Source organism: Ambystoma mexicanum, chromosome 6q (genome assembly GCF_040938575.1).
Source record: "Ambystoma mexicanum isolate Mex_15411 chromosome 6q, UKY_AmexF1_1, whole genome shotgun sequence".
Classification (NCBI taxonomy): domain Eukaryota; kingdom Metazoa; phylum Chordata; class Amphibia; order Caudata; family Ambystomatidae; genus Ambystoma; species Ambystoma mexicanum.
The window spans coordinates 498816456-498829429 of record NC_090937.1 but is presented as its reverse complement, the minus strand read 5'-3'; positions in this window follow the sequence as shown (position 1 = coordinate 498829429).

Sequence of the window (12974 nt, the reverse complement as noted above, 5' to 3'; positions counted from 1 at the left end):
ACGACGACACCTTGTTGTCCAGATCTTTCCTGTCCATTGTAGAACAGCAGCCACAGCACGACAGCATGGATGAAGACAGGGAAAGTACAGCCTTGCGATAACCCTCAGGAGCGCCTCTAGCAGGGATGAAGTGGTCCAGGGCCAAGGGTCTCCTCACAATGCAACCACCAGACCACCGTAGAGATGAATTTGGGGCACAGCCGTTGGAGCACCCTCTGTAGGGCTGCATGCTGGTACCACCTTTCACTAGGGGACACATGTGCGTGAGTTGATCAGGCCCAGTGACTGGGAGCAGGAGATGCCTGAGGTGGAGGGCAGCCCCACCTTCACAGGGTTGACAGTGCTTTCATGTCCCCCAGTGTCACACTCATCTCACCCATGTACAGTTGCAGTGGCGAGCTGCCAACATGAAGCAAAGGAGCTAAAAAAAACAGAATCGTCCTTGGCATGTTGCCAGTGGAAATCATTCTTATCGCACTCTGTTTTTGTGGATCAGGTTGGACACACCACCCGTTCAGAAAAGAGAAAATAGAAGAGGACCCAAAAAGTGGGGCCCTCCCGTCCCCTGCACACTGTTTACTGATGCCACATAGGGCCTTCAAATATATGGATATAGATATATAACAGCAGTTTGTTAGTTGAGCATATAACAATTTATTTGGCAAAGAGGAAAACAAAATTTGCCAAAAGGCACATTCTGTTGTACAAAGTAATTCGTGACGTTTAACATATTAAAACAAATTGCGAAGAAGCAATAAATGATGGAGAGGTGATGCTGTCCAATTGTGGAGTGGCCGACGCGTTTCGAGGGTAACCTCTTCTTCATAAGGGCCCAATTGAACTGTTGACAACATTTCAAGGAGACAAAAAGTAAAATCTTTTATTTTATTTCCATAACAGTCAAGGACTGACTGACAAGCTGTACATAACTCGGGATGCTAGCGAGATGGTGAAGAGCAGAATACTGGAGATCTAGTATGGTGAAAAGAGTGAACTAACAGATCAAAGAGAAACACTCTATACTAATAGCTAAACACATAACAAAGGAGATGTATTGTGTGAGATCCACCTACATGGTGGGATCTAGAAAATGGCGTGATGAAGAGTCAGACAGATCGAGATAAGCCAAAAGCGGTAGTGGGTTCTAAATAGCAAGGACCACCCTTGAATAGTGAAAAAGCTGAGTCAATATGGGGAGCGTGTTTAAGAAAAAACCATACCCCTCCTGTGGACGGAGAAAGAATAACTCCAAAAGAGCGCTACTGAATAAAATAAATAATACTTAAAATAAACCGGAATTGGTTTTAAAGAATGCACTCACTCGAGTTGCGGGACGAGTAGCCAAGGCAACAGGGGCATCCGTGTGGTCAACAAGTATTCGAAACCACCCGTTCAGGCCATTGGCACCAGCCATCCTGTTGCAGTGCGGCAAAGCAGATCTCAATTGGGAGGCGCAGAGTCGGATGTTGCAGGAATCCCATGGCATGTCCCTCAGACCACAGAACATCTCACAGATGGTCTGCGGCAGCAGGCGGAATGGCTTGGGGGGCTGACCCAACACCCATCGGTATACACGCATTTCGCCCACCTATTTTTGGTCGTGGTACTTTTCATCGCCGGATTTTACATCGCCAGAAACCCCGTTTTTTATTTTTTATTTTGGGGGGTGTTTTGTTGGGGTTGGGGTATTATTATAATACTAAGGGGGGGGGAACTGGGTGGGGGAACCCCCCCCCCAGAATAAAAAAAAAAAACAGGGTTTCTGGCGATGTAAAATCTGGCGATGAAAAGTACCACGGCCAAAAATAGGTTGGCGAAATCACGTAGAACCCACACTTCTCATCATCAGTTGTTGTGGAGCCCACCACAGCAATGATGGTGCCTCAGAATAAGAGAGACATTCAGCAGATCATCGTATCTCACAGAGTCGCATGGCCCTCTTTTATTTACCGTGTGATGTAGAGCACCAAATGACGTTGGTTGCGTCCTACGTCACTTCACTTCCGGTTCCCACTGATTTAGCTAAGTATGTTTGGCGTCTCAGCAGCTGATGGGCTTCAGTCATCACCTAGGACTAGGAAATGAGGCATGCGGCCACCAGACATGTATTCTGGGCTCTTCTTCCATGAGTGACGTTGGATGATTTGGGGTGGCTTGATTTGGAAGACAACGTAGTAATTCAAAGCGACAGAGGTGTGCCTGCAAGTGTTAATTCCGAAGATGATTCTTACCACACTTTTCATTTCAAAGCATAATTGCCTGGGGAGGTTTTCGGGCAGGGACTGATGTTCTTTAAAGATGAAGTTGAAGTCGGCATCTTGGGTACGTGCATTGATAGCGTGAGCTAGTTTTGTTTTCAGCTCAGTGAGTTAAGCACTCACTGCTTATAACTGTGTTCATCCTCTATATTAAAGGTCAGAAACCTGAGGGGGGCAACTCAGGCAACTTTCCATCCTTCCCAGTTTGATGCTTTGAGTTCCAGGATATTATCCAATAGTATCACCTAGGGGCACACTAGTCTAGGAAGCAAAGACAGTTTCCCACGGGCTGCTTGCACATGCCCGTCTCTGGGCTGGCCGGGTAGCGGCACAAAGCGCAAAGTGCAACAACTCGAGAGAAGCTACTCAGTGAGACAACTGCAACACTGTTGCAACTTTGCCCAGCCATCCTCGCATGTGCTTTCACTCAGTGTATGCAGAGCAAATACAGAGCGAGGAAGAAGGCAGGGCATGCATGCACACATGATGCTACATCTAGAGGGCTGCACTTATTAAGACTTCGTTCTATGAATCTGCAAATCCGGGGTGCATCTGTCCTCTGGGCAACGAGGAATGAACTGCATGGACTCTCATTCCACCGTCACTCTTAATCTCCCATGTACAGCATAAGTCCCTAAAACACTCCACCCACCCCATGGATTTTCTGTTTCCCCTTTGAACATGTAATCATGTTTGTGGTAAGTAGAAGGTTTATCCTGAGTGTTGCCTTATGTAGCCTATTCATTTTTAACTGCTGGTGCATGAGATGCAAGCCTAAATCATTGCCTTTCCTGCCCCCCTCTCCAATCCTTAAGTTGACGCATCCACCCAATTTATAATTACGGCATACCACATAACCTACCCAATCTTCCACAAAATGCCATGTACTGCCATTAACTGTTTAGTGCAATCCTGTCTATTGGAAACATGAAGCAAAGGGTTAATTTCTACTTCAAGCTTCCAAAATAGCGCTGAAAGAAATTCTCTATTTATTTTGCCAGTTGCAAAATATGTCCTAGTTTTTATTTGCCAGGTGAGGTGCGAGATATTCAGCAAGTACTGGCTTGGTATTTCGCATCACTTTGAAACCAGGACTTGCATTTTCTCAGTTGCAAATAAATGACTACAAGTAGCCCGGTTCATTGTTGTATGAGCTGAAAGACGGAGGTAGTCTGGGACATCATTTCACCAAAATGCAAAGGGTAGCGGGAGTGACATCACACGCCCCTTAAACTCTGATGACATCTTATGAAGTGATGTCATTTGACATAAAGAGATATCACGGGAAACGATGGAACAAAACCTTTCACCCCTTGATAAAACAGGAAGTGGCATCACATAGCATTGTTCCTAAGTACACTATGAAACATATGGTTACGATATCACTGTAATGTGATATACATTTCATACAAGAATGGATCACCATATTTATCATTAATATCACTGTGTACAGGTCAATATTACCAAATTACTGTGAATGCAAGCAGATGTCCAAGGCCAAATGATAATGATGTGTTATTATATAGCACTGATGCTTAAGCGCTTTATATACACCAAATGTACCCAATATCCCACAACCTGTGTTGGTACTCATTTATCAACCATAGAAAGATGAAAGGCTGAGTTGACCTTGCTGGGATTCGAAACTGCAACCTGCAAATCACACGCCCATCGCAGCAGCAAGAGCTCAACTCACTGAGCCATCTTACCGGCTATAGCTGTCTTACCAGCTATAGTAAACTGAACAATTACATGTCTTAATGTTCCCAAAGCCAGAAAGCAAATTACACTATGTAGTGGATACCATTAAATTGGTAACTGAGATTTAACAGCAGGCCAGTTCCTCTGCAGGTCTGATGCAAAGTTGGCCGCATGTCAAGCCTGCGTGGATCTATTTTTCAGGCTTCAGGGGTTGGTAAAATACATACCATTGTGAGGGTTCATAACTGTGTATTAAAGAATTTAGAGTAGCGCAGGGAAAGCAGCACCCTAACACAGCATCCCGTACTCTGGACAGTAGTTACCTCATACATGCAAACAAACATCCTGAACAGCATGCCATGGAGATAGGAAAGATACATACATTTCAACAAAGGATTTATTATGGCACAATTAAATCAAGGGCCACTTTATGTGCTATGGTCAAACATTTATACACTGTACACAAGCTTTTAGGAATAAGGATGTTGTCAAGTGATCGAGGACACCGAGATGGAATGGCTTGTGATGTTTGTAACAGAGACAACGGCAGAACAAACATCTTATAACTGCAATTTGAGAAAATCAAAATACATAGTCCGAAATGGACGCTTATTCTACTCTAAATGCTTTTTGAAGTTTTTGTCTGCATTGTGAATTTGCGATGTTGAAGAACAGACTAAATCAGTGACTCACCCCATGAAGTGTGTCTGAAATAAACCTTTAATGATTCTAGCAATTATTGTATAGAATTCCAGAAAGACAAATTATGTGTTATTCCTATTCTTTCTTATTTATGGTCACTGCTCAAAGCTTTACACTTGTGAAACCGCCTGTTCTTTTTTAAGAGGCCTGAACAAGAAATCCAGCCAATCCAGAAACAAAGAGCCACATGGCACTGGCCACAGCCCAGGAGCTTTCATTTAAAAAAAGTATAACCAATTTTTTTTTTTGTTTTGCAAAGGAGACCACAGGGGTAGCAAGATGTGTATCAGGGGTCGCAGGTGCGAACCATGGCAAATCCTACATGATGTCCCTGGAGGAAGTGTGAACATTTCACACCTGTAATGAAACAATTTTAGGGCTCTACTGCAAATCCTTATAATCTTATTGGGCATTTGCAGAGCTGAATGTATGTAGCTGTAACAGATTGCCCTTCAGGAAGTACCAAACCATGGTTCACACAAGCTGTTGTAGCAAATGCTACACTAAGACTGCAAGCCGGCACAATATTAAGGACAACATCATGTAATGGGTTTATGTATTACTTACATGCAATGTGTTTATTTATCAAGTAAATTGTGTTTCAAAGCACCCACAGAACAGCATGGAGGGAACATGGTAACGAAAGGCAAATATACTAACAATGAAGAGAAAGAAAGAGGTGTACCTACTAGGCCTTGTGAGCATTTAGAACGTGCAAGTGCAGAGAGTGAGAAATGACGAGAGAAGGCGGTAAGTGCTAGGTGTTCCACTGAGGAAGTGCTAGGAGGTAAGTTGCAAGCAGTTAACTGCCTGGCAGAGATCCCTTGGTGAGAGTGGTCAACTGCCAACAAAGAGTGCAAGCCTGTGAGACAGCATTGGCCAGTGCGCGCCCAAAGGCAAGTGCTGGAAGTGGGGCGAGGCTGGAGGCGATTGGGGGGGCAGGACCCAGAAGGATACATGAGGACCCTGGTCACCAATCTCAGCGACTGTGGTGTTTAGCAAGGGATGGCGAGGGGGAAGCAGGAGGTGAAAAGGGAAGTCTTGAGGAACTTTTGAAATTTTAGGCGCTTTTCCCTTTCTCCTTGTCCTGTCTTTGTGTATGTTCTTTTTATCTTGGTTTATTGTGTAACTATACATTTTCGTAGGTCTTTCAGATGTGAGCGTAGATCTTGACTATTGACATTATTTCAATATTATTGGTGAAAACAATGGGGTCTGCAGTTATTTGAATTGTCATTATCAATGTGTTAAGATAGGATCGTTTTTAAGAGGATATCATTATCTATGCATCTCATTTGTTCCATACTGTTTACTTGATGATATTGTTTCTATTTTATGAATTTAAGGAATTCTAATTTAAACAATTTAAAATTCTAAACAGCTTTCTCCATTCTGAGATTTGTAGTTACTTGTTCCTTGTTATACCTGTGAGTTTATAAATCCTGGCATTGAGAACAGTGTTGGCTAACAAGCCAGTGCTGGCGCAAGGTTTTTGAAAAGGAAGCCCCTCTTAAAACATTATTTAAAGTGAGTCTGCCAATGCGTAAACAACGAGCAGGCTTTGTATAGGCCCTCTCAATGATTTTCGAATTTACATTTACCATTGGTTTTGATGGCAAACAGATCAACTCCTGCCAAAGCAACAGGTGTTAGCCCCCATGAGGTCTTGACAGGTAGGAAAATGGTGTTACCACAACACCTGTTATACAAAACACATGAGCAGACACTTGTGAGTGCATCCACAGTTCATGAGTACATTGATGAACTGAGGAAGCATTTGCAACATGCATTTCCTTTTTTGCAGAGAAATCTGGAAAGGTCTGCTGACAGTGCTAAGACATACTATGATAAAAGAACATCAGTGAGAGAATACAGTGTAGGGGATCAGTTGTACAAGTTTCATTTTGGAAAAAGTAAACAGAAAAATTCTAAATTTCTAGCTGCCTGGCAGGGGCCATTTCGAATTATAGATAAGATCTCTCCTGTAGTGTATACAATTTTGAAGAATGAAGGTGAAACAGCGATAGAGCAGTTTGTCCATGTAAATCAGATCAAGCCATGCCATCCCAGACACGAGATCAGGCGGCTTGAGCATGTAGAAACAGAAAGCCCTGGGGCTACTGCCCACTCATGCACACAATACAACAGAAAGTCCCTTGAACACAAAAAGATAAAATAATTGGGTACAGCCAGGAGGCAGTGACAGAGAAGTTAAAACATTGATTATTATAATGGCACATAAACACTGTAATATATGTAAATAAATAAATAATATAAAAAGTAAAAAAAATATATAATGGAAGCTCATGGTCAGTGTGCAGAATGAAAATGCATTGAATTTAAAATGTTGTTTCATGTATGGTTATTTTCTTTTTAACCTGTGTTTAATTTCAGAATTTTTTTTTTTATTTTTGGCAAAAGGGTGGTTAGTATTGTGCTATATACTTAATCTGTTTCTTTTCTATTTTGGTTTAGAACATTAACTATTTATACCGGAGGACACGGGAGACGATGGAATATGGAGTCCCCTGGATGAAGACCAAAAGATGCCTGCCTCCGGGTGAAGGTGAAGACAAAATAGCCGGAATGCCAAAGAAAAGATGACTTCTATAGAGAAGGATCCAAGAGTACCAAGATGAAAGAGTACCCGAATGAACCAAAAGAGGCAGACAAGAGTCCTGATATATGGAGTTCCACGTATTTATTATTTTCATTAATTGTTTAAATCTGTTATGTTAATTATTTGTTTTAGTTAGTTGTTTTATTTTATTATTTTCAATTGACTTCAAGTATACAATTGAAATACTGGACTGGACACTTCCATTGGGAAGGCAAATGTAGAACATTTTATAAGAATTGATAAATTCAGTTGAATTTTGATATTATATTGATTGAACAGCGACTTTCAATTTTCATCTTCACGACAAGGATGTTAATTGTATTGGATTGTTACATTTTTGAAAGAAGGAAAGGAACAAGTTGGATTTTTTCCAATTGTGTCTCGGATTAGCCAAATTAAAAAAAGGAGGGTATATGTAGGAGTGTTTAGCGTGTTTTGGGAGCCCAGAGTACAGCTCCACTGCACAGGACCAATGTATAGCATGTTTTTTATTTTGAAGTGCAGCGCCACTGCATGGGTTTGGTGCATTGATATAATGTGGTACAGCAAGACATGTGTTATTGAGCATTTTTATGCGGCGCCACTGCATGGGTTTAGGTGCATTGCTATGATGCAGTTGTTTCAAGCTATGTGTTGCCAGTGTAACATGGACATATAAGTAAGGGCAGGTTATTCAGTCAAAAACGATTTTTACATATAAAATGCAAATACATTTTTCACAGTTAAAAGCACACATCTGTACCTTCAAAATGCACACCATTTCTCACCTGAAATGCCTATGTTGCAAGAGACACATTTGGTAATTAACAAACTAATCTCACTAACAAGACTAATAATTATAACTCATTAATAAAAAAATGTGTCTTCACTGCAAAAAGAGGCAGACTCTGAAAATCAGTTTTAAACACACATTCAAGTTTTGTTTTCTTTGCCTTTCTGTGCTCTGTCCACAGTAACTGCAGGAAGCAAAGACTTTGAATAAGCAGGAAATCAGCTTGTTACAGTTTCAACTGTACAAGAAGCACCATTGTTAAAAGTAGGAGGATAGAACATGATTGATTCTGATTGGAGCATGTCACATCAAGCATCATGTTAAAGGCTGTGACTAGTGCTTTGCTGCAGAATCTGGGGGAAGGAAGGCAGAGACATCTTGACACAGCTCGAGGAAGGACGGGGTTGACAGCTGGGGATGCCTGATTCCTAAAGCAGATTCAACTTGGTTGCAGAGACTGGCTTTTCCAGTGAACAAGTCCCAGTTCGAGTGACAGCAGATGCTTGTCCAGCTGGGGAACCCCTCCAGAAGGCGAACAGCCAAAGAAGTTACATGCTGAATAAGCCTGGTAATTATCTCGCTGAGGTGTGGGGGCTGAGTGTGTACGAGAATATTCAGTCAGTGTAAGAAAGGAGATTCCTGTGATTTACTCACGTGTTTAATGTTGCAAATTGAATTCTTGTCTCCGCCACACTCTTTTCAGTGTATCACAGATAATGCTGTTACTGTGCTATTTGTTTTATTTATGTAAAGAGTGAGATCGTGTTGAAATGCAACTTTTATAATACACAAAAATATCTAAAAGCAGACGGGTGGTGTGTATTATATTTACCAATACAGTGCTGATGATGTGGGGAGATGTTTAGACAGTGCAATTGTCATTTTTAAGGTAGCTAAACATAAGATTTGGCTACAGCTGTGTGCATAATGTAATTCAGTATGAGCAATTATAGCTAACTGTGTGTGTTGTAGTCTGCCGGAGGTCTATGAGTCGGCAGAAAGGGAGGCCCGGGACATAGTTCACTACCGTGTATAAGATAGTGAAAAATACCACATGATAGCTCGCTGCCGTAGATAAGACAGAGAGAAATTGCCCTTCGGTGGCACACTAAAAATGAAAATGTGGTGTTCCTGAAATGCAAGCCTGAGGTCTCTCTAGTGATTACACGAAAAATCTAAACAAAAATAAGGGGTTGTGGATATTGGGGCCACAAATAAAATAAAGGAATTCTGCTCACCAAAATACCACCAATCACGCATACCAACCACGCATACCAACCACGCATGTCTGTGTGCTGAAATAATGCATGTCCACTGTATTATTGTTGTACATGGCCCAATCTGAATACAAGGAGTGATTGTTGCTAAATTATTTTTCGGCGGTAAGTTTAATCATCTGTATTCTGAAGCAGGCTGGTATAACACCTAACACATGGGAACGGTTGATGAGAGATGAAACCTACGCACATATAAAAGGTACCACTGCTTTGAATGTTTGAGGAGCAAAATGGACAACTGAGGCACAAAATAGGTTGCCACATTTCAGCAGATCAGTTAGGTGGATCATCATTCTCAGTCCTAGCCCCCACTCTGTGGAACTCACTTCCACCCCACATCCGACTCACCGAAGACCTTGTGCCTTTCTGCAAATTACTGAAAACGTGGCTCTTCCCCTAAAAACCGACTCTTAAAACAAACAGTATAACAGCAACAATAAACAGTAGTCCATAGTTGCTGTACCAATAATAACAATCCAGCATCAAGACCCGATCGAGAAAAATGGAAAACTAAAACTGCTAATGTAAATTAAAATGGATAAACTGAATAGAAGGAATGAAGTGGATGAAAGGAACAAAGTGGATGAAAGGAATGACGTAGATGCAGTGGGTGAAACAAATGCAATGGATCAAACGGATTAAATGGATGCAGCGGATGAAACTGATGAAGCCGATAAATCGGATTTAGTAGGTGTAATGGATGAAGTGGATGGAAGGATGAAGCGGATGGAAGGGATAAAGTGGACGGAACGGATGAAGTTGACGGAACAGATGAAGTCGATGGAACGGATGAAGTGGATGGAAGGATGAAGTAGATGGAGCAAATAAAATGGATGGAACAGATGAAATGGATGAAGTGGATGGAACGGACAAAGTGGATGGAAGAGACGAAGTAGATGGAACGGATGAAGTGGATGGAACCGATGACATGGATGGAACGGATGACGTGGATGGAACGGATGAAGTGGATGGATCGGATGAAGTGGATGGATCGGATGAAGCGCATGAAACGGTTGAAGCGGATGGACAGGAACAAGTGGATGGAATGGAACAAGTGGATAGAACGGAACAAGTGGATGGAACGGAACAAGTGGATGGTACGGAACAAGTGGATGGAACGGTACAAGTGGACTAATCCAGAATGAAATGGATGGAACCGAAGAAGTGAATAGAACGGAAGAAGTGGTTGGAACGTGAAGAAGTGGTTGGAACGGAAGAAGTGGTTGAACGGGAGAAGTGGAAAGAACAGAAGAAGAACTGGATAGAATGGAAAAAGAAGGGATTGAAAGAAGTATCCTGAATAGATGAAATGTAATGAACGGATGATATATAAAGTACAGACCAAGTAAACAAAACAGAAAAGTAGATCAAACACATGGAAAAGATGGAGTGGACAGATAAAGTGGACAAAGGAATGACATGGATGTAAAAGGTGACTGAATTGAGCGGAGGGAGTAGATGGAACAGATGGAGTTGACATAATGGAACGGACAAATCAGATGGGACAGAGGAAACATACTGGCTAGCAGAGCGAGTGGAACAGATGAAACACACAGAGTGGGTAGAACGGATGGAGTGGGTAGAACGGATGGAGTGGGTGGAATGGATGGAAGGGATAGATTGGGTGGAACGGATGGAATGGGTGGAACAGACGGAGTGGGTAGAGCGAATGAATGGATGGAATCAGACTGAACAGATGGTAGGAGTCGAACAGATAAAATGGATGAGTGGATTGAATGGATGAGACTACCGAGCAGATTGAATGAATAGAAAAATACGTAGCTTTAACAAAATGGAACAGATCAAATGGACTGAATGGATGCAGTGGATGAAACGGATACAGTAGACAGTACAGATGGAGTTGATGAAACAAACAGAGTGGAGGCAACAGTTGGAGTGGACCGATCTGATGAAGTAGATGGAATAGATGAAGTGAATGGAACACGTAGAGTGGATGAGACAGGTAGAATGGATAGAACTGATGAAGTGGATGGAACTGATGGAATGGATGAACAGATGGAGTGTATAGAACAGACGGAGTGGATGGAGCAGAAGGAGTGAATGGAACAGAAGGAGTGGATGGAACAGATGGAATAGATGGAACTGATGGAGTTGAATTAAAAGTTGAATGGATAGAACGGATAGAGCAGATGGAATTAACAGAGTAAACTGGAGTGGATAGAAGAGATGGAGTAGATGGAATAGATGGAACAGGTGAAGTGGATAGAACAGATGGAGTGATAGAACTGATAGACCTGATGGAACGAATAGACCGTTTGGAACAAACCAAATGGAAGGAACAGATGGAGTGTATAGAACAGATGGAGTGGAGTGAACAGATGGCGTGGAGGGAACGGAGGGAGTGGGTGGACCGGATGGAGTGGATGGACTGGATGGAGTGGATGGAACGGATTGAGTGGATGGCACGGTTGGAGTGGATGGAACACTTGGAGTGGATGGAACGCTTGGAGTGCATGGAACAGATGGAGCGCATGGAACAAATTAAGCAAATGGAACGGATGGAGTGAATGGAACGGATGGAGTGAATGCAATGGATGGAGTGCATGGAACAGATGGAGTGCATGGAACGGATGGAGCGCATGGAATGGATGGAGTACATTGAACGGATGGAGTGAATGCAACAGATGGAGTGCATGGAACGGGTGGAGTGGATGGAACAGATGGAGTGGATGGAACAGATTGAGTGGATGGAATGGTTGGAGTGGATGGAACGCTTGGAGTGCATGGAACGGATGGAGTGCATGGAAGGGATTGAGCGCATGGAACAAATGGAGCGAATGGAACGGATGGAGTGAATGGAATGGATGGAGTGAATGCAATGTATGGAGTGCATGGAACAGATGGAGTGCATGGAACGGATGGAGCGCATGGAATGGATGGAGTGCATTGAACTGATGGAGTGAATGGAACAGATGGAGTGCATGGAACGGATGGAGTGGATGGAACAGTTTGAGTGGATGCAATGGTTGGAGAGGATGGAATGGACTGAGTGCATGGAAAGCTTGGAGTGCATGGAATGGATGGAGTGCAAGGAACATATGGAGCACATGGAACGGATGGAGCGCATGGAACGGATGGAGTGCATGGAATGAATGGAGTGCATGGAACGGATGGAGTGAATGGAATAGATGGAGTGTTTGGAATAGATGGAATGCTTGGAACAGATGGAGTGCATGAAACGGATAGAGTGGACATAACGGATAGAACGGATGGACTACATGGAACGGGTGGAGCGGATGGAACGGATGGAGTGCATGGAACAGATGGAGTGCATGGAACAGATGGAGTGAATGGAACGGATGGAGTGCATGGAATGGATGGAGTTCATGGAATGGATAGAGTGGACAGAACGGATGGACTACATGGAACAGATGGAGCGGATGGAACAGATGGAGTGCATGGAACGGATGGAGTGCATGGAACCGATAGAGTGGATGGAATGGGTAGAACGGATGGAGTGGATTTAACGGATGTAGTGGATGGGACGGATGGAGTGGATGGAATGGATGGAGTGGATGGAACGGATGGAACAGATGGAACAGATGGAGTGGATGGAACCGAAGGAGTGGATGGAACCGATGGGGTGGAGAGAACAGATGCAGCGGATGGAAGTGATGAAGTGA